The sequence below is a fragment of the Pleurodeles waltl genome, chromosome 7 (assembly GCF_031143425.1).
Source record: "Pleurodeles waltl isolate 20211129_DDA chromosome 7, aPleWal1.hap1.20221129, whole genome shotgun sequence".
NCBI lineage: Eukaryota > Metazoa > Chordata > Amphibia > Caudata > Salamandridae > Pleurodeles > Pleurodeles waltl.
Genome location: NC_090446.1, coordinates 915,195,009 through 915,218,735, shown reverse-complemented (window position 1 = coordinate 915,218,735; position 23,727 = coordinate 915,195,009). Strand labels below are relative to the sequence as shown.

Genomic DNA, 23,727 nt, shown 5'->3' with positions numbered 1-23,727 from the left:
CACTCTCTCCAAGTGTACATGGCTACAGTGCGCAAGGATTCAGTTCCCATTCTCTTTATTTGTACATGGCTGCAGTTTGCATTATCTTCATATGGACAAGGCTGCAGTGTGCACTCTCTCCGTTTGCACAAGGCTGCAGTGTGCACTCTCTCCGTTTGCACAAGGCTGCAGTGTGCACTCTCTCCGTTTGCACAAGGCTGCAGTGTGCACTGCTTTCCATTTGCACATGGCTGCAGTGTGCATTCTCTCCATTTGCACAAGGCTGCAGTGTGCACTCTCTCCATTTGTACATGGCTGCAGTGTGCATTCTCTCCATTTGCACATGGCTGCAAACTGATCTCTCTTCTTTTGTACATGGCTAGTTTCCATCGTCTTCTTTTGCACATAACTACAGTTTGTACTCCATTTGCACATGGCTGCTGTCTGCACTCTCTCCACTGGTACAAGACTGCAGTTTGCAGTCTCTTCATTTGCAAAGGGCTGCTATCTACACTCTCTTCATTTGTACATGACTAGATTCCATACCCTTCATTTGCACAAGACTAGAGTTTGAACCCCATATGCACAAGGCTACAGTTTGCACTCTGTTTGTATATGGCTACAGTTTCCACTCTCTGCATTTGCTCAAGGCTGCAGTTTGCACTCTGTTTGTATATGGCTACAGTTTCCACTCTCTGCATTTGCTCAAGGCTGCAGTTTGCACTCTGTTTGAATATGGCTAGAATCTGCACTTTCTCCATTTGTGCGTGGCTGCAGTTTGCATTTTCTTCATTTGTACTTGACTACAGTTTGCATTCTCTTCGTTTGTACATTGCTCCAGTTTGATTAAAAAAATTAATTTAATTGCTTCCTTAGGTCTGATCACATAAAAATAATGCTCAGGAAAGCAGACCTCTGTGAAATTTTTTCTCGTCTTTCTTAAGTATTAATACATATACAGATGAATTATGTTAAACTTCACTACAACAGGAAAACACGCCAGAAAATAAAATGTTTCTTCTAAAACGTTGTTTTGTATTTAATAACACACTAATAGAAAAGTACGTTTTAAATACTAATACTTTATCTATTCGTTAAAGAACTCACTCCTATACCAAAACATTGACAAACACGCCTGTCACCTCGGGAAAGAAATACTAAAATGTAAACTGAAGTTGATACAAAAGTGTTGAAAATCCACCTAAAATACTAAACTGCTCACTGTATCGTGTAAAATATCAATGTTTAGCGGCTAAGGTGAAATGTGGTGTATGATATCGTCATATCGGGTTTCCGACGACGTTCACAAACCACTCGACGTTCACCTTAGCGTTGTGTGCAGAACACCTTGATATATACTCCACACTCATAGAAAGAGAGAGAGTCGTGGCAGAAGGCGAGAGCGATAAATGGATACGAGTGTCATTCAGGACGTCAGTAACAGAGGGATGGACAGTCAGAAACCTTGAAGTGGGAAGGAGATGGAGGCTGAGAGAGCTAGGGAAGGGAATACGCGAGTGACTGCTGAGGTAGATGGAGGGTTCCTGAAAAAACCAAAGAGAATCACATGTAGGACACAGAGAGGCAAAGGCCGGTTAGAGGGAAAAGGGAGGTAGAAGGGAAGAGAGATGGAGGAAGAGGGAATGGATGTTGTAAGAGAAAGAAGGTAGTAAAAAAGGAGAGAGAGACAACATGCTAGCGAGATGGAGGCAGAGAGACAAAGAGGTGGAGATGGCAAGAGATGGCTTGACTAGAGAGACAAAGAGAGGGAGAAGAGGGAAAGAAGAATTGGACAAGAGAGATGCAGAGTGAGGGTGGCGAGAGCGAGAGGAAGAAAGAAAGAAAAGACATGAAGCGAATGTGAGACACAGATAACTATACAGAGAGTGTGAGGAGAAGGGCATTGTCAATTGGGAGAAAGGTGGGGTATAGGGCGATGTTGAGGGGCAGAGGGCGGGGGTAGGAGCTGTTGTCGGGACGGGAGAAAGTGCAAGAGAAACAAGGAGAGCTATTCAGGCCGAAAAGCGAGCGGAGCTCTAGTCATAGTGAAAGAGTGGGAATGGAGAGCGCGAGGGCGGTGGACAGATGAAGACAGAGGCCGGGCTGAGCGAGACGGTAGATAGGACGTCAGTGAGCAGGAGAGGCGGGGAGCGCTCACACCTGGCCCCACCTCCCGGCTCCGAGCCTCACTCACACACAGTGCCTCACCTGAGCCGGGAGACGACTCCTCGCCACCTCCTCAGGACCTCCCCAGCGGGGCTTCGCTTCAGCCGGCGCCTGCCCACCTGGAAGACCCCCCCGAAGGACACATCTGAGGGGCGCCTCGCCGTGCGGCGGAGATGGGAGCCAGAGGGGCCCCGGCAGCACAGATGTCCCGGGCGGGCAGGGAATAGAGTCCGACAGGAGCGCTGCGGCCAGGTAAGGAGCCTTCTGCCCCAGGGCCGGGGGCACTGCTCAAAGGGCAGAAGGAGTCAAAGAGAGGGCCCTGGCAGGGGGCATCTGAGACAGACCCAGAGCGGAGAGGCAGGGCCCTGGGAGAGAGAGAGAACCAGAGAGCAGGTGAGCAGGGGTGACAGAGCATGACACCGGGAACAGGGCAACACGGCACGCCATGTGGTCACAGGACGAGGGGAGAAGGGCAATAGAGCCCGGGTGGCGAGGAGGAGGGGCAGAGGGCATAACTGACCACAGGGAAAATAGTAACAGGACACAACCTGAGACGGACAACTGGTCACACGGAGGGGTCACAGGACATCATGTGAGCATAAGCAGGACACGCGTAGAACGGCGACAGGAGGCAGAGAGAGGGGCAACAGGACACGGACACGGGAAACTGTGTACAGGGATGGGGGCGTACAGGGCCGGTAAGGGGCAAGAGCACATAGCGCGTGCAGAATCACAGCGGGACAACATGGGCAGAGGGAGGCACAGGAGAGTACGGAGGGCGCACGTGCCGCTGTGAGGGGCAGTGGGGTCGGGAGCGCTGGCAACACTGCCTGAATGTTCGTTCCTATGCACAGCGACGTACAGGCTGCATGTGAGCAATGCATCTGTGTGCTGCCGTTCACTCTGTACTACCCGCACTGTGCATTTACTGTGTGATGTGCGGTTGCAGGGTGTATGACGCGCGTTTGCTTTATGTACGATTCAGGATTAGTTTGCAAGCCTCAGCATAAGTACAAAGCGACATGCACATGACTGGTGTGCACGTTGTATTTCCCGGTGTTGTGTGCAATGGCTTGCCTTGTGGGCATTTTGTGTGTTGCGTTGACATTCAGTGAAATGGTTTGTGTGGTAGTTTATGTGTGATATGCCTTTCTCAGTGCGTCATGCACAATTTCATATTGACAAGCTTGCGGTGTGGGGCAGTGCGACACTTGACTTGGGGTGACTTGATGAACGCCATGCACAGCATCACACATGTAGCATTGTCATGTGGATCGTGACACCATCATACTTGGTATCCCTCTGTATGTCACGCGCAGATTGACACATATACGTAGGCAGACTGGGAGCAACAGACCAGTCCTTTCGTTGTTTTAGGGCGCACGAACCCTTCATTGCCGCAGTCCCGCCTACGAACTCTCTCCCCTTGCCTTTTGCATTGATTTATACTTTTCCGCCACGCGCTCTTCAAAGTTGTTCCTTTTGATGACTAATCATACTTTGAAAAAAGGTGATATCGCTCCGCAACTTGCATCGTTCACACTCTTTATGTTGTGGTCTCGGGGTCCACACAAACAGGACAGTTCTTGCGCTCTATATATTTACTTTAAGGCCGGAGGTCTCTCTACCTCCCTGCACTTAAATCCACTTTATGGATTTTGATGCTAACATTCAGGAGACTATTTGTTTGAACTATTTTCGTTTCTCATCTATGAAACGTACTAGTCTTTCTCTATTGTTGTGCAGCAGTTTTGGCAACGTGTCTGGCCACTGTCAGTCCAGAAATGGACAATTCTCCTGATGCAGCTTTCGAAACAGCACACAGTGCTGCAGATATGTTATCTTCTGGACTCAAAAAACACCTGCCCTTTCAACCAAGATACAATCTGCTAGTGAGGCATTCCACCCTGAGCACAACTCCAAGTGGTTTCTAGAATCAGCCCGCTCCTTTCCCTTCTTTTTATAGTTCTCTGTGTGCCCCCCCACCTCCCTGGACCCACTGACATCCCTCTTGCCCTGCCTACCACCAGTGATATTATCTGTCCCCTTCAAACCCACCCATGAAGCTTAGGCAACCCCCTTATGTGTTCCCATCCTTTGCCGATCCTCCCATTATCGGTGTTCTGAGTGCACAACTCCTTCCTGGACTCTACTGACCTCACAAATCCCTCTCATATGCCACTCATCTAGCATTCGTAAGCCTAGCCTCATTGCTTCCTTTCGCACTGGGATAACAACTATGTGACAGAACTTTGTATCATGCATAAATAGGGATACCACACTATCCACCCACAACTCACTCAATCCTTGTGCTCTGTGTGTACTTGAAGGGTCAGTACCCATGAGTCAAATAGTACTTGTACTCCGGGTGTTTTGGGAGAGCTGAGTTCAGTCTCCTTATGTTTGTTTGGGTTCTGGGAGTTCCAGAATGGTCAATATCCATTTCTCAATGATTCTTTGGCATATGTGAGCATGTGGTGGAAAAGCAATATCTGTCTGTCAATAACTGATTGTATTCTGAGGGTACCAGAATACCTGTCAATGACTGACTCCTTGGAATCTTGTTGTACTTGTAGGGCCAATACCTGTCTTTCAGATGAAGAACTAATAAATACAAGCCTCCTAATGAGTACTCATATGCTTAAAATACTTAAAGTGTTGGTGCCTTTCTCCACCTAATTCAATTTAATATGCATGTACTCTAGGGGGAGGGGGCAAAGATAATTTCACAATAACAACTAGTACAGTACTTTGGGTGTGCTAGAAGGGCAATGCCCACTTCCCATAGGCTCCCAGTACAATAAATACTCTCGTCATATTGGAAGGGCACTGGTTTAAATCCTAATGTCTCAGGCTATGCTAAGTGTACTTGAGGGTCAATATTATTTCTTCTAATGACTAATTGCATTTTCCATGTTCCCCGACAGCTTAAATAATATTGACCTCTTTTCATAGTGTGTGTTGAAAGAGTTAGTCACTATTTATAAGGAAGTCCTGTCGTTTGTATATACCGAAGGAATATTGACATGGCTAGTAATGTTTTTTCAAACTCTGCACGCTTCATGGGGCAATGGCCTGGCCTAGGAGTGTCGTGTAGACGTTTGGATGGGACTCTAACCCAGGACCTAATGACTGCTTGTATGTTGTGAGTACTGAAAGGTTAATAGCACGTGTCCTAATTACAGTTGCGAGCTGGGCGCTAGGTACAGGGTAATGGCTTGCCGCTTAATGACTGTACACTCTGTTTACTTGCCGGATAATAATAACCTCTCTCTTACTAAGTGCTTTTAACTCTGTTTCTTGCGTGGTGCAATACTTGTGATCCTAAAGGCTCACTGTCCACTGGTGTCCTGGGAGGTGTACCAAGGCATGTCTTGTTGGATCTCTGCAAGCTGTGGCTAGCCATTGAGAGGGTCAGACGTGGTACATTTTGGTCATTTCCTTCAAATAACATGGACAATCAAGTGTTATCATGGGTATTATCAAGCTCTTACTGCCACTGTCGCACAGCTCCAAAGTCCTGTAATCATGATCTGCGTTACTATTTTATTAACTCAATGGTACTTATTTTATCAGTCTCAGAAGGATGAAATGCTGAGTTTGCAGTCAGCATAAAGCCCTGTAGAGTTTTGATAACCCACTTTTATACGTTTTCGCCTAACTTTGCATAATCACTCCGTGGTCCCCTGTCAGCTACCAACCATTCAGGATTCTCCCAAATTAGATTTTTCTATAAGGGTACACTAGTTCAGGTGAAGGAATACCTTCCAAGTTTGTTCTGTAGAGACCTTGAGACGGCTGTGTCTACTCTATTATCAAGAGACTTTACCCTGTTTTCATAGCTTTCCTTGGGGAGGTTTGTGATTCCATGAAAACACTTCACAAGCCGAATTTTGACCTAAAGTACAACAGGGTAGAAGATTGATTAAGAGACTCAGCAGAAAATGGGTAATATTTTATAGGAAATAAGATTATTATTAAATGTGAGTTTGGCCATTCACATGAGTCTGCTAAGAGCTTAGCCCAGTTTTAAAGAATGTCGATTGAAGTAATCCATTTAAATCGGTTGTCATGTTCAGATATCCAAGATTAGCTGCTAGAGGTAAGGATTTCATACTTTACCTGAAGTAGGTGAGTCACTTTGTTGTCCAGGAATTAGAATAACAAAGACGGTTTGGAGCGTGTGTTAGCAACCTTCTCAAGCCTTATTTAGGGTAGCAGCTGAATTAAAGATCCGACAAAACGGTGTCATTGTCTGTATTAGATGACTTGATTACTCTGGTGAGGGCCCTGATTAAGATACATTTTTTTACAAGGCATTAAGCATATGTCTAGATCCTGGTCTCAGCTCAGGCAGTTCACTTATTCATTATTTGCCTTCGATGACAAATATCATATGGTTAAAAACCCTTATAGTTGAGAGTGGCCAAACAGGGCCAATCACTTTTCTTGGTTAGCGGTTCGAACAGGCGTTCGTATTTCCTGACTACTCAACTGACAGTAGACAAAGTTAATACTTACAGTCTTGGGTGCAAGTCATTTCTTCAAGGTTAACGGTCTGCACATCACCACTTGTATCAGCTACAGCTGTCATATAACTAACATACAGACTACACAAATCCTAATAGAACTCTAGTGTTCTTACCCTGCAAATGGAGGAATTAAATAAGGTAATTCATAGGGACTCACTGACGATAAACCTTCACTTGTACGATAAACCTTCACTTGTGCGCATGAATTTAAGACCTTTTCTAAAGCACATGACACTTGTCCTCTGCCAAGACTTTCAACAGATAAAGAACAAAAAATGAGGACATCAAGCACTGATTGAGAAAATGTCTGACTGCTTTAAATACTTTAAATATTGAAAAAACTAGCAATAAACATTTGTCTACATTGCTTAGAAATAACTAAAGTGTAGTACAGAACACAATTTAAAATGTAATAGTAGTATTATTAGTTGCACTGTTATTTTTATTATTATTAAAGAAAACATGCTTTCAAACTTTCTTTAATATATCTCATCATATAACTTTGGCATCTGTCCTATTTCTGGGACCTTTAACTTGTGACGCTTGAGAAATTGCTAATAACGTTAGCTCCAACTCACTGAAGTCAGCTATGTATGGCACAGGCTTCCCTCTGTCTGAATTTCTGGGGAGCTGAGTCGCATATTGTGGCCCCTAATGGATGGTGAAATCTTAGAAAATAAAGTGTTATGTTTAGAATGCAAAGAAACCTGACCTTGGCTCACGCATGTGTGTACAGCCTTCATTTTCACCGCTGAGTCTATGTGTGGTGACCTCGTGCTTAGTGTACCTGGGCGGCTCCAAGAGTCATTAACAATCCAGCACAACTAGGCATCCTGGTCTTTAAATCCACATTGTGGCTGTCCTCCTGTGACCAGTCCAGTTATTGCATCGGAGTTAACCTTAGGATGGCCTATATTTAGATTAGAAGCAAACCAGGGTTGTGTGAGCAGTAAGTGTATCACCATGAGGGAGTATCATCTCCCAAGCTAGTTTGTCCATGGGCTTGCAATGAAAAGTAAGCAGAGATAACTATAATTTTAGCTCCCCCTTAGCATGAAGGTGAATAGTCTATTGACTTTTCTGCTTCTGTATGCCACACCCATTTCCTGAACAACTCCACAGGCCAGAGAAAGTCAGTTTACATGTTTTTGGAAACACACACAACAGTTTGCTTGCTGTCCCCATATCTGCTGTAGGATAGTTCTCCACCTGCTGGCACACGTTTGATCATAGACTGAAGTTCTGGGGAAAAGTCCTGTCTGACGGAGATAACTTAAGGTGACCCATGTATTGCATCGTCCTAGTGCTTTTTGTAGTGTCGGTAGACGTCTCTTGGCATCATCATGCAAGTGCTGGAGAACATTACCACGACTATACCTAGGAGTGGTGGGCCTTCTTCTGGCAGCAGATTGTGTTAAATTTGTGTTGTAAGTAAAAATGCAAGGCCCTAGAAAAGAAGTATGAAATTCTGCTCCATGTTACTGAGGAGACAAGAGTTTGTGCAAATACTGAAGATGTGCAACTTGCATTAAATAGCTGAAAGTACCCACTAGAGACAAAATGCAATGGTATCTGGAGCTCTAGGGGTGCAATGAAGAGGACGTATGAAATACGGTGCACCTGAGCAGAGCTGAAGAGGTAGAAAGCCTAGTTCCTGGGAACTAAATTCTAATACTTACCATCTGCTCTAAGAAGACGAAAAATATCTGCGAGGGAGCTGGTGCAGAAACGGGAAGGGGAGGTTGGGCTGGCATTTGAGGGCCAGGAAGGCTGTGGCTTCTATAAGGGGAGGACTGATTTATCCCCCATGATGCTAGAGGAGGTGGGCTGGTGCCAAGTTATGCCTATGCCTGCGACTTCCTGCCCCTCTCCACCCGAGCTCAGTGAAACTAGACCTGTTGCAGGGGCGGCTCCTCTGCTAGGGTGGAGGAGTGCCACGTGCCCCCCCCCCCCCCCCGCCAGCAGCAGGAGCTGAAAAACTTTCTAAAGTAAAAACATATTAAACTGAGTTTATTATGTTTTTACTGTAAAAGTGGGTGGGCCATGGGCGTGATGCGAATTGAGGGAGAGTGCATCAATGTTTGACCGGCATTTTGGGGCCGTCCAAACACCCATGCATGCCGTGCGTTCTCCAGCTCAGCACTGTGTTTGCCAGGCTGGAGAGAGTAAGCACAGGCTCCAGTCTGCCTGGGAGCACCCAGGATGGACGCTACCAGCCAATCTTAACGCTGCTTTGAGCAGCGTCAGGATTGGCCGCAGGGCAGGCTGGGGGCCTGTGCCTGCAGCAACGGAGCAGAGCAGATGGCACGGTGCGGGAAAAGGTCCGTTTTATTTTTTATTTTCTTATTTGTTTGGGGTCCCTTCCACCCTCCCTGCTACGTGCCGTGCTGCCTCACCCCTTTTCCATCCCGTGAGCCGCGCCTGGTCTGTTGTTTCTGCAGCCAGAAATATTAGGTCTGAAGATCATTCATAGTTGACCAGAGCATTATTCTCCTTCCCAACCCCCACCGTCCCTCCTGGAGTAGCACTTTGGGAAACTCTTAATGAAAGGGGAGGTTTGGGAGTGGGGCATTGACTAAGCCAGAAAGCAGAAATAAATGGACAAAAGCAAGCCAAGCTTTTTTTCACCCACCTTTGGTGCTGGCTGGAGACATACAAATGGCACTATGTCCTTAGCCACAGTCTAACTTTGAAAGGATATGGTCCTTGAGATTTTATTTTACCACACTAGAAAATAATCTGGGAGCTTACTGTAGACCGTGGTTGATTTTGGGACTTTAACAAGATTTTAAGTTGTTTGTTTTGGGAACATGATAAATGTACACATACATTAAACATTTTAAAGGTTTCTATGCATCCAGGTACAAACTGTATTCCTTTTTGATTGGGAAGGGTGGCCTGTGTTTATTTTGTTTACGTCTCCTAACTTTTGTGTTTTGAGTGTCGTTCCAACACACTCCCACTCCTTGAAGATGGCAACAAATTGCATGTAGGATTAACATCCCACCCCATCCCGCTTGATAAATCACCACACAAAGGAGAAAAACAGTATTCTAAACAAATAATCAGAAGGAAAATTACAAGCTGTGAACAAGAAATGTGGGTTTAAAAGGAAGTAAGCATCCTATTTCATTGAACTGTTAAACTATAGCAACTTTAAAGCAAAATAAACACCATGACTGTTTTACAACAGAGTTGGCACAAACGACCACAACTTCAGCTGGTATCGAAAACTGACATTCTCAAACATTTTAAAACTGTTGCCACGGCAACTACATCGGCAGTTTAACTTTATAGGGAATTCTGTGCTTCCATTTTCAAGTATCTTTAAAACAGTGTCATGGGTTGTAGTAAGAGGGAGATTTACAGGATGTCATTTAAGTGTCATAACAGGAAGTACTTCAATACATTTCTCATAACGAGAAGTCTTTACAGGCCACATCCCCCCGTCTGTATGTTGTCACATACAAATAATGCTACGCATGTGGCATTTTGTGTCCAATAACTATCTAATCAACAACATCGATGGGACAGAATACCGAGGACCGAATATTGAAAATACAATATTGACAGGTAAGCAATTCTAGATGTTCTATTCTGATTTCTACACATAAGTACCTACGCTGTACAAAGATCTTCAAGGTAAGTAGGTGTGTAGTTAGGACTAGAAAACCTATCTATCCCTATGTGCACTTACCTTTCAATATGCCACGTCTATATATATGGTGTCTATATTTAATAGTGCAGTTGTGCAATACATTATGCAGTGTTTACTGTCTGCTTCCGTGGGGCTGCCCTAAGTACATGCAGAATTTACAGTGTGCTTTTGTACGTGTCTGTAGAAATGTACAGGAAACAAACAGTGTTTACAGTACCGATGGCAGGCCTGGCTGCACTAAGTCCATGGTATTAACAGTGCAGTTGATATGGCCTTGTTACGTGTCTACAGTAAGACCATTAAGGCAGTAGTGCAGTGTCTGCAGTCTGCCTTTACTAAGCACATGACACACATATGACGCATACAAATCCTATGTGACAAAGTCAGACCTTTTGGCTTCTTCAAGGTTTATTAAAACAAAATCTGCACTGGCAACCTTGTAATGCATTTGGTTGAAATAAATCGGTTTTGGGAGACTTAAATCTAATTGAATGGCTATGTAAGTGATAGCTTTGAACAAGAGTCCGATGACACATGAGTCACACTTCGAGGTCCCAGATCAGACGTTGCATGACTTTGTGTATGGGAACTGGTTAAAAATGAGTCTCCAAGCCAACTGCCCAAAATGAATAACGTTTGAAAACACACGGGTTACATCCTGCTCCCTTCATATTGATATTTTTTGGTCTAACGAAAGAACGTCAATTTCCTAACTGCAAAGTCAAAGGGTAGACGTTGAATAATCCCAAATTGTTGTTCTGTAAAACTGTTTCCATATTGGAATTGCATTTTCCAGACTCCATCTGAAGTGGTTCAGGTGCACATTCTGGGCCATATTTATCAAAACTTTGCACCAGTGCAAAGTCACCAAAAGAGACACAAACTGGTGCGGAGTTGTTTTTCCATCTACTTTCCAGTACAACGCTTTTTTTTCCTGCAGGAAGGTTGCTTTTAGGCAAAGTAGTGCTTTGTGCTACTTTGTGTCAAGGGTGCATCCCATGAGAGATACTTGGCACTTCCATGAACCATGGGTTTTGACACAAAGCCCTATCTAGTAAACGTGATAGACAGCACTTGGGGTCGAAAAATCCTTGAGCAAGTCGGAAAAACAATTATTTTTCTCGAAACTTTTTAAACTTTGTGTGCTGCACTGCACCGAACATGTACAAAGTGAGAAATGCTTTAAAGTGTGTCACACACCCACCCTTTAGCTATGGTGCGAAGGTCTTAGTGTATGGCACAAGGCAATCTGAAAGTGTGTGAGTGTAAGGAAGACAGCGGTTGCTTCCCATCTTAGTAGCGCCCCTCCCTCTCATGCTACACAGGGCAGAAACTTTGATTGCTGTACTAATGTCATAAATCTGCCCCTTGTTTCCTCACTACATGGTTCATAATACATGACATCTCTTCTTTCATCCAGGACTGGGTTAACATGATTTTGGTAGTGGACAATGATGTAGAAGAGTAAGCTAGTAAGTGCCCAATTTAAGGTCCTCGTCCCCTCAAACTCAACTGAGTGTGCGATGCTTTAAATAACTAAAATGTGGATTATTACATGTATTTACTCAAATACAAGAAACAACCATAAACAGAGCACACAACGTGAAAAATACCATCTGTAGCAACTTTTCCAACACATCTTTAATTACCTCGATAGGATACACACACCTAAATAAGTGAAAAATACAAAATAATATTTACATTATGAGCAGGTTGAAATGGAGAGTATTCGTTTTTGCACAATACTTAGGACCAGTGGTCAATAAACATAGTAGCAAGATCAGAACCTAGAGACATATGATAGATATATGGAGCCTCAAACCCTCAACTCCCCCACTCCTTTGGGGAAACTCACACAGAAGGAAAATGTAGAGCAAGAACCTCAGCGCTAGCACATGTTGATTTTGCACAATTTTTTTGTTGGCTGACTGATGACATATTTTCGTTTTACCGCCAAAAGGGCAACTAAGGCTATAAGGTCCTTCATCCTCCCAACTTCATGGTGAATTACAGGTGAGAAAGAATGAGGTCAAGATTGCCCTGCCTTATAAAGAGGCTACCTCTTGCTACTTGCAATCGCGGTCTGGGCATGATGTCACAACTTTCGATTGTGATAACTGCATTGCTTGTCTATGTGTGCCGCATGGCCTAAGTAGCTCCTAGAGAAAGGAGTTGGTAGCCCATGTATTCATGAATTCCAGGATCCTAGGCCTTTTTGAAGCCAGAGAATCATAAGAATGGGTGGCATATTTTGACCCGTGGGCACCCACAACCTAATTTTACTCCCCCTGTATGCAGGTTGTACTCTTTCAAACTCATTGGCAGTAGAGCTGGGTGTGCCACTGACAGCTGGAGACAGGTTCGAGGCTGAAGCCTGGCTAACATCGTGGTCCTTTTGGGACCTCGAGCCTATAACAAGCAGAGCTTTGAAGTGGCTTCTGGCTGTCACCCTCCCTCTATCCAAGGAGTGGTGTTAAGAGCAGAGCTGCAGACTTTGGAACAGGTGAACCAGGTTTGAGTCTCGGCGTGGTTCAACAGGTGATTCTGGGATAATCACTTAATCTCCCAGTGCCAAAAAATAATGAATGTAACCTTGTGTAATGTAACTGATGCTGACCTAAAGCGCTCCAATACCTTTGGGTCAAGATTGCACTATATAAAAACTACAGAAAAAGGCAAAAAAACGTAAAAACAAACCATTATGATAAAAATAAGATACAAATAGATACCTATTTAGTTGCTGAGTTTTACAAAGTGAAACCAGAAAACCTGGTTACATTGTGGCTTCCGCGTTATAATTCTGTCATGTTAGTCACATACTTTATTTCACCAAACTTCTTTTTCTTCTTTATCGCGGATGAAAGCACTTTCAAATATGAGTTCAAAATACCAGTTGAACAAAAAAGGATTGTGTTCTAAGTAATAGACTATAATGTTGCTCTATAATAATCTGGGCCACGTACAGAGCTTAAATGACAACTGTCTTGCCTCTTAGTTCACTAAAGGTACATGTTTAAAAACCATCACTTTTAATAAGTACTTCTCAGTGTCAGAACTTTCACATGTTAAAGGAGTAACATACACCATTGGCTGGGCTCTGTCTTGGCTCTCCCTGTTGATGTGTTGGCTTGCCCATCTCTAAATACCATTACATTTTAGAAAATCCCTCTGTTTGTTGATTGTTGGTAGCTATGTAAATATTTTACTTTTCTTCAATGTATGACTTGCATGATGCCATACTGAGAAAGGAAAGAGAAGATAGCAAAGAAGCTAGTCCAAAGTCCAACAGAGTCAATGTTCTTGACGTGTCAGTGATCTGAACCACTAGGGATCCATTTACCTCTTGACATGGACGAGGGATTTCAGGAACAATTTACAAGAGACCAGTAGCTCTAATTGTTCTCAGTCAGTGTTTGCAGTAGGGATGTGCTAGCTCTATAACTAGCCTTAATTCCTAAAGCTGATGCCTTGGGAGGACCAAACCTTAAAGGACCATAACTTGAAAACGTCTATTCAGATTTTCGATTAGCATGGACATTCATGGAACTCCAGGACTCCAGGCATCCAGCTGGCAGAAGGAGGAAATCGAAATTTTCGACTAGGGTCCAGCCACAAGTTTGAACCATGAAAAATCCAGAGCTATTATGGCTAGAGGAAGGGTTCCAACAGTTACAGAGTTGGGTGACTAACCACAGCCAAAGACACATTACCGTTAAATCTACAGTGAAGGCAAACAACAGCTCAGGATGAAAATGTGGATATACGGACTCACAGAGTAAGGAATCGTAGACAGCGGGTGATGACAATGCCGGCACACCACACATGCCTTCAGCAGATCCGCCCAATCTTGAAAAGCAGATGTGTTTGATTCAGTTCTCTCAGCTGCACTGCATGCTCCTCCTGCCTCCCTGAAGGCTCGCTTTATCGGGAAGACCTGCCTGCTAACAAGCTTCCTTCCTGTGGACCTTGCTCTTCTCCTCCTGGTCAAAGACTAGATCTTCTCCAAACACAGGAAGTATATACTCTTCTTCTTCCAGGGCAAATCACAGGAAGCAGGACTTCTTTGGAGTCTTACATTTGGCATTAGAAACAACATGCAAAGTCTTGCTCTTGGAAAATGCCCCTTTGTGCTAGTGCAACAGATGTTACTCTTAAAATCTACACAAAGAGCAACTACTGAATCAAGGGGGAGATTAAGTGGCCTAAATGCATGAATAAGGGGAGGTCAGATGGTGTTCCGGGAAATGTCCTGGACCTGGAAAGATGTGGACATGTGTGAGGTGTTTACTACTCTTTGCTTAGAGACAACAGTATGCAGGTTGTTATGTCCACAGTTCAATAAATCTAATTATTTCAACTGTCTTTGAAGAACATATACAACACAACCCCATCTCATCCATTAATCCTTGGGAGTCTACCAGTCAGGTAGACTGCTGAAATAAAATCACAATATCAAATACAAGCTTCAAAAGAGTTTGGAAAAATGTTTTCCAGCAATGAAGACAAACTGGCACTTTAGTACCATTCCAGAGTCTATAAGGAAGCTGTCAAAGTAAAATGACTCCTGGACTCGTGCCATTTCTCAGAACCCCTTTTATGGTCATTGGAGCGACAGAAAAATGATTAATGTATTCAAAAAGCCTTTGCTCAAATATGACAGAATCTCAGGAACAATATATATCCGAATCTATGGCTGATCCCTTCATTGCAAAAGTCCTGGAAACGTACCTTTATTGGTACAAGCTTTGGCAAAACAATAGTCTGTACTGTGAACCTTATTAACTGTTCCAGGGCTTTTTTTTGTCTTAGTTAGCCACTACGAGTGTGTAAGCTTCTGCAGTGACTATCTTGGAACAGGTTTGTGAAACATAACAAAGTGCATTAAAATATGCTCACCGTGAATGCGCAGGCATGAGGTCAGCCATATTTGAATGCATTTTATTTTAACAAATATTGTTTGAAGACAGCTGCTGTGGACACACATCTGAGGCAGCAATCTTTGGATGGGATTTGTTAAAATAAAACAAAACCTATTCCTAGATACCCACCGCACATGTATGTTTATGGACACTTGTGGACGGCCATCTAGGAATACTCAGAAAAGCATTTTAAGATGATCCACTCCTCAACTGCATGGCGGTTGGTGTGTAAATTACAAAAGGGGGGTAGTCATCAGTAGGATGCTGGATAAGGGGTGACCAAGTGGAAGGGGAGAGAAGGGAAGGGAGAGTATTGAGGATGAAGAGGAGAAGAGGGAGAGAGAAAGGGGGAGGGGCAATAGTCCCTTCTATGCATTGCATTGCAAGGTCTGATGTCAGCAGTAAATTAAACATCATCCAATCAAAACACAGTGAAATTGAAATCTTCATAGACTTCATGCGCACAAGAATAGGGAAGAAAGCCATCAAATCAAAAGCAGACTCCTGGGATGTACAACAAATCCTACAAATTGTAAGCAAGGAGCAGGCCCAAAGACCACACTCAGTACATGCAATGTGTTGAAAACAATAGGTACCCATATGACAGCTAAAGCTATCTGTCACAGACCTAAAATAGAGAAGAACCCACCTTGCACCTTCCCCACAACTCTTATAATCCATAAAATAAATGAAGACCCAAAGCTACTTGTCTGTTTACCCTAAAAGACTTCACATATACCACAAAAGCCTGTGGCACATCCTTTGCCCGAGATGACTCATGCCCTTTTCATATAATTAAGGACATTCTTCTCAAAAACGTTGCTGCCATCCCACCCAGAGCCATCATCAATCACTCCTTAGTAACCAGAGCATTCTCAAGTGGACTCAAGAAGGCTGATATATAACCTACTCCAAGAAAACATTGCCCTGTTTCAACCTACTCTTCTACCCACTGACTGGTAGCTATTGCCCCATTTTAAGTCAAATTCATTGAAAGGTCAGTTCTGAAGCAAATAGCACTAATTGACAACAATTGTTGACTTCAGTCTCTATATTATGCCACATTCAATCAAATCTCCAAGAGAAGCTTCTGTGTGATGACATGCCTCCTGTACATTTTCCCATATCTTTGCTTCCCTGGTTAAGCTCAAGCTACAGTCCCTCTAATACACTTCCAACTTGAATATGCCAACATACTGTGACTTCAAGCACCCCTTCTAAAATAATAGGACTTACATAAAAATCATAAAACTACATATGAACCAACCAGGGTCTGAAAAGATCTTATTCACAGTATGCAGCTAACAAAATTTTTAGGTCGAGCGTGCAAGTGCTGTGACGTGCTATGCCACGCCCACTGCACGCCCATCACTATCACTCATTTATGGGCTTGCCTGTTAAAAATAATTTGTTATCATTGGTAATACTTTATGTTTGTCCCTCCTTCGGGCAGTTTTGTTACCGCCTTGGCCATGGACCCTGTTACATGGATAACTGTACGTTTGCTGATACGTTTGACTGCGTGCACACTTCTTTTTACCTTTAAGTCTCTCCTTTGCCCTCATAGAGGCCGTGGCGCTTTGAATCGGCTCACTTATGTCAACTGTTTTACTTTTCATTTTCAATTTATGTGGCAAGAAAACTCCAGTTAGGAATCTACAGCGCTAATAGCTCAAACTCGAGCAAACACGAGACCCATTGCATTGCAAATGCGTGTTGTTCCTGTAAATAGTCAGAGCCTCTGACCCTAGAGCCATTGCTACCAGCCATTATACTCCCTATAACCTGTATGGAGAGCAGAAGCCTCGCTGGATTATGGATCAGGTGCAACCCTGGCCAGCAGAGCCTGGTCATTTGCTGCAGAATGGAAGAGAAGGCGGAGCACCTCCAGAGAAATCACAGATAGTCGAGCTCACTGGGGTAAATTACAAAAGGCCAGAAAGAAATCGGACAGAAGGGCGGCAACGGCCCCCTGAGCCAAGTGAAGACTTTCCTCCCTACACTTGAAACAAGCACATAGCTGAGGATAAAGCTGCACTTTGCTGACATTAACGTGGGGCATTTTCTTCTCTTGTGGTTAATGGTGTTTGTGGTGAGTTGCCTGGCCTGTAATTTGTCGTGTGGTTAGGATGTGTAGTTTGCTTTCATCAACTAAATCTCTCTCTGAGCGTGGCTTGTGTTATTATGGGACCCGTGCACAAAGTAAGGGATGACTTTCAAAGGTATGTCTGCCTGACTGAAAGACTGAACACGAACCAAGCTTGGCATTTTATTACCTTGGTAACTGTGACACTGAAGCTCTTTGAAGCAATAACCGACTGGGAGCACCGAAACGGCGGTGCAGGGTACTCCATCCAGCGGGCTGTGTGGCTTCAGTCATTGCCTGTGGAACACGGAACCCGTCGCCTCCAGGGCTGGTTCGGGTCAGGGCGTGCTCCAGGATGCAGAGCCTCTCACTTCTCAGACTGGGAGAAGGGTTAGAGGATTTGATCTTGACACCTCCAGAGCCGGCTTAGGTCAGGACATGCTCCGAGATGCAGAGCCTTTCACCTCTCCCAGACTGGGAGGGGGCCAGGCGAGTGGCACAGGGACACAGATCCTGTCACCAGGCTAGCTCAGATCAGGACTCATGCTCTTGTATACAGGACCTCTCCCATTACAAACTGGGAGGGGGTCAGGGAACTGGCACAGGAACCGCAGATCCTTTCACCTCCAGCACTTGATAGGCTCAGGGGACTGGTACAAGGGATACACTGACCGTCACCCCAAGGACTGTTGAACTCTGGAGATTGTCTCATACATAATGGGAATGCCACCTCTAGGGCTGGGGGGCTCAGAGAATGGGTGGCCTAAGTGATGCACAGAATGTTGTCTCCAAGATTGTTGAACTGAGGTGACTGCCTCATCATATATGTCGAGACGCCTCTGGGGCTGCTCAGAGGACAGGCATGGGGACACAGGACCCGCCACATCAAGGACGAGTTGGCTCAGTAGAGTGGCACAGCGATAAAGAGACTGCCCCAGACTTCAGTGATTAGATTGAAAGACACCTTACTCCCGCCTCGCCCCTCAAGCGTTCTCCCAAGAGGGACACTTCGGAGATCCGCCCCTGCCTTGTGCATTAGTATTTCTGCCCTCCACACAAGTGCAGCACATGTTCAAACAAAATGCCCATTGTTTCTGCCAGATTCTGAACAAAAATGCTTCCCGCGGCAACCAACCTTTCTACTCTTATCAGCAGTGTCTGGTGCCCAGAAGCGTGTGCCGTGGTCTACTGGGCCCTGATCCACACTCGCAACACTGCGGGCTTAAGAGGCCCTGTGCGGGTGAGCCTTCCTGAGCATGTATGCTAAACAGCCAGGGATACTGGAATTGTGTGATTCTGTGGCCGCTGCATTTTCCACACAATGATGAATTTGTAACATTTGCCACATAACCCATCATCTTCCACGTATTTATTTATGTATTTAGTTTACCTAATTTGAAGATTTTAAAGGGAAAAAATGTTAGTAGTTAAAACGGATCAAAAGTTACTAAAAGACATCACCATGCAGTGGCAGGCCTTTTGATGTGCAGGGGAGGTCTCCTTTCAGTTATTAATTGTGGTATTTCTATGTGAAACTGATACAGCATTGAAATAATACAGTGTTAACACGCGTAGAAACGGCACAATAGTGAAGGAATACTGCTTCAAAATGTGCGCGTAATGTTGCATATTTTGCCTTTTCTTTTCGCATAATATAGCCCACCCTCCCTCTTCATTTAGTCCTCCTCTGTTGTATAATTTTAAGTGGCCCTGTAAATATCACGGCTTCCACCTCCGGGTTCCCCCCCCCCCCCCCCCCCCCCCCCCCCCCGAGCATCTTCTCCTCACTCACTCTGGCCCAGAATAAGGGCTGCTTCCTTTCATCCAAGGAACAATACTCTCGCTAGTACCTGCAGAGGGCCGGGAAGGAATCCGGGATCAGATAAAGTAACGAGGACGCAGCTCATCAGTGACTGCACCTACTGATGATATCAAAGTGTAACTTGCAGTTCACAAGTGTAAATTTCGCTAGGCTGACTCAGTCTCTTCTCTTACCGAAGTCGACAAAAGAGGGGAACTGAGAAGCTGCACTGTTAATGGCCATCCTCTGAAGACTGCATCCTAACACCCTATTTCAACCAATACGCAACTGATCAAGAATCCTCTTTTGATGTCTCTTAAAACTGAACTTTTCATTAAAACATTGAGTTGCTACTTTTTAATGTTTTTGCAAATTCCAGTTACATTCTATTCACCATATTTTCTAGACTTACGTATTTGTTTACTTTCTTCCGTAAGGCATCTCGTTACTTTTGCAAGATTATATCCCCATTCGTGCCATTTTTTTTCCTGTTAGACATTGTCTGTTTAGCTGTCAAAACTATTTATATTAATTGTGGTTTCTGTTGCAACGTTACTTATAAAAATTGAGCGGGTTTGTATTGTTGGAAGGAATTTATGTACTAGATGGATGCAGTTTGATTGGGTGTTTGAAGTAATGTTGTTGTATGGATCATTTGGCTGAATGTTGGCTGAATATTGTATGGATGCTTTTGGATAGGTGTTCGGTGTTTTTTGCACGAACATTCTATGGATGTTGGATAGGTGTATCGGGTGTTGTTGGGGTGAAGTATTTGAAGTAATGTTGTATAGATGCTTTGGCAAGATGTGTGGATGTTTTCAGATAGGTGTTTGTTCGTTGTTTTTGCACTGATGTTCTATGGATGTTGGATGGGTGCTGTCAGATGGATTTTGTGTGACTCTCATCTTTGAAGTGATGTTGTATGGATGCTTTGGCTGGATATTGAATGGAGGTTTTTAGATAGGTATTTATGTTGGTGTTTATTGCACAGACGTTCTATGGGTGTTGTCAGGTGGATGTTGTTTGTTGTCTTTGAAGTGATGTTGTATTGGAGTTTTGGATGTTTCGGCTAAATATTGTATGGTGGTATTTGAATAGTTAATGTTTCGGTGTTTTCGCATGGACGTTCTATGGGTGCTAGTTGTCAGATGGATGCCTTTAGCAGCTTTGAAGTGATGCTGTTGACTGGGTGCTGTATGGAGGATTTGGATAGTTATTGTTTCTGAGTTTTTCTCACAGACGTTCCATGGGTGTTGGAAGAGTGCTGTCAGATAGATGTTGTTGGATTGATGTCTTTGAAGTGATGTTGTGTGGGTGTTTTGGCTGAATGTTTTATGGAGGCTTTAGGATAGGTATTGCTTCGGTGTTTTCCGCACAGAGGTTAGATGGGTGTTGGATTGGTGTTGTCAGATAGAACCTATTGAACTGACGTCTTTGAAGAAATGTTGAAGTAGTGTTGTAAAGATGCTTTGGCTGGATGTTGTTGGATAGAGGTTGGCTATGTCTGTATTATTGCCTATAGTACTTGAATAGGTGTTGTTAGATGGGTGGTGCCGCAGAGACCTGAAGGATGCTGCCTGGGGTTGTACATTTTAGACCTTATTCTTTCCTATGCACACCACCATCTTTTTTCCTCATTTATTCTTAAGCCTGTCATAACATACTCATCTATGGATGGATCTCAGCAGTAGACAACCCAGGAGGTGGCTAGCATTGAGCTAGGGATTTGCAAAATTGCAACGCTATTTCATTTTTTTTTTTTTTTTTTGCAGCATTCACAAATGTCTTTGAAACACTTTTCAGATATATTTTATAAAGTTTATCACTTTGGGATTTCAGTTGTGAGAATGGTCACTTTTATCACAAATTGTGTGTCTGGTCTCCTTGCTGCACACAAATAAAAAATGGTTCTGAAGAATAAATCAGCATGGTTCTTCACAATGCCATCAAGCATAAAAAAGGCCAGCAATATGAAAACTTGGTGGAACAAAAAGTATATAATTTAGAGCATAGAATTATGACACAAATATGCAAGTACAATAACCTGGCCCAGATTTTCTGTCTTCCACGCAAACGGAGCGGTCTATGAAAAATTGCAGCGCTGCGTTGCACTATAGAAACCTGTGTAGCGCCAAATTTACCAACAGTTGCCGTCCGATTATGTCTTTGCCGGCACTCGTGCCTTGCATTATGGCGCAGCGGTAACCCAGCTATCTAGGATAGGTGTTGTAATCGTGGTACAATGTCCAGCACAAGCTCCTACACAAATTCAACCGCACAGATGCCAAAACGATATTGGGACTGAACTAGCGCCAGAAAGCTGATAAACTGGCGCTAATTTCCCCGCGCAAGCTCCCGCACAAACCTGCAGCAAATTGGAACCCTGGGTTCCACGAGTCATTTTTGGATTCGTTGTGTTCTATTAGAGAAAATAATCACGTTCAAAGGATATAAAAACGCGCATGTTCGAAAGTTTCAAGTAAACGAAAAACAGACGAGGTAGCAGACTACAGGAAGAATGAAAAAAAGAATTTTTATTTTGCAAAACTGGAAATGAAAAAAGCAAATGCAATTGCAAATGAAAAAAGGTGCCGCACGTTTACACAAAATGCATGGAAGGGTGCAGTGCTCTCAGTGCCCCTTCATTGTTCTGAGGTTGCTTTTCCTGCCCCCCCTCCTCGCCTCCTCCGCCTCCGGGCCTGGCGTGTAGCAATAAAACCCGCAGTAATGGGAGCAGTGCGGGCCTTTTTGTTCGCTCTGCTCATGGTTTGACAGGCGTGTGCCGACAGGTTGGCTGGAGACCGCGTATACTTCAGTGTTTTATTTGTTCCCGGATATTATTCTGTTCAATAGCTATTGACGCGGAGTTTGGGGTGGGGGAGTTGGAGGGGAACGGCAGCATTTCTTGGGTGTGGGAAGAACATCTGCATCAGAGGATGGGGGGGGGGGGGCTTACAAGACAGCTGGAATCCTGCACTCAGGTAACTCAGTTTGAGCTCCTGTCTCGTTCATGCAGCTCAGTTTCCATGACCGGAGGGGGCTAAGAAGAGAATATATGTGGTAAGTGTGGTCTCTGCACCAGGACACACGAAAACCCGAGCTCCTCATAAGGGATTTTGACTGAGGTAGTTTCATTCACACTGCGTCACTGGTGTTGCATGGCTGCACAAGGAGTCTGTAAATACATGAAGCTGCAGTTTACCTTTTGTATGCAGCACGAAGGGTCTAATCACTTCTATTCGCTTGGGTTTGGCCCGACAAAGTCAGCATCACAGATTCTGTAAATTCAGTGGTGTGTACATTTTTTGTATAGCGCCTTGACTAATCAGGAGTTCATCAAATCAAAATCCCTTCTAATGCTAGTAATACACTAGAGAACCAGGGCGCAGGTGGCATCCTAATATAACGCTACCTATGACAAGGGAACGTCACCATATACTACCACACCACTGTACTATGCTACCCACACCAGAGCTCTGCCACCCACACCATGACAGGGGGCTACTACACACCACGATAGCATGCTACCTGCACCGTAGTACTTGCTATGTTTCCTACTCACGAGTTCCACTATGTTGTTTATACGGCAATCCATGTGTACCACAACTCACAGTTCCCTCCTGTCATACTTTACCATGCTATAACATGCTACCTACCACACAATACCCTTCTACATACACCACAGCACGGTGCTAGCGCATACCGCACACCAAACTACTCTGAAATACCATTCCGCATGTACCAACATTTTATCCTGTCTCCTCAAGAGGACCATGCTGCCACAGTATACCATGCAATCAATAACACAATAGCATGACAGCCGCAACATAACACAGCGCTACGCTGCTATGTGATGCTTACCCCGCCCTACAAACGAACACATGCACCAGGTGAATACATTCGCGCGTGCACAACCAAACCTAACACACAAATCCCTGGCTGTGATGGAAACCTCAGAAATGTGTGAAAGGCAACCCGACAGCCAAGACCTCTACCAGACTGTGCGCCGTCGAAACACAACATAGCATAACACAACATGACATAACCCCCCCCCCCCACCCCCACCCCGTTGATCACATCACCCCAGCAGACCACATTCCTTCCAATTGATAGTGCCAGCGCCCCTGGCTACCTCTGACCCTTGTTAAGCCTCGAGAAGGACTGAGGAATCGTGTTAAAGTATAGTGGAGGGAGCGCTCAGCTTTTGCGACGCTTGTTAGATATTTGACTCCTCAGTTTCCCTCAGGTAATTTTGCTGGAGAGCAGGGGTGAGTCGGTCTCGCATTCCTCCTTCTGGTCCGGCCTGTGCAGGATCTGCGGACTGACTCCGCTGGAGGCGGAAATCAGACGTCAAAGTGTGCAAACATCCCTAATGCTGGGGTCCTACAGGCAGGGTCGGTCTGGGACAGAAACTAGGCCTGGACACCAAAATAAAGGTGACCACTATTAGTAAAACAGGCAGCTAAAAAGTGGCCTTCATTTGTAAATCAGGTTACTTTTGAAGGTGCAAAAATACGCTGTAGAAATGTTCTGCATGGTAAGGGAGACTGCGTGCATTTGTGCTTGCTGCAGGCAATGTTTGTGAT

General features: G+C 44.4%; 1 protein-coding gene across 1 annotated transcript in view; it reads left to right on the top strand.

Annotated features, from left to right (window-relative positions):
* The first annotated feature begins 2,111 nt into the window (after nucleotides 1-2,111).
* FAT2 (FAT atypical cadherin 2) overlaps nucleotides 2,112-23,727 on the top strand; it is a 234,157-nt gene continuing 212,541 nt past the window's right edge. Inside the window, exon 1 of the mRNA XM_069199589.1 lies at nucleotides 2,112-2,397. The gene's annotated coding sequence lies outside the window, so the exon portion shown is untranslated. The remainder of the gene's footprint in view (nucleotides 2,398-23,727) is intronic.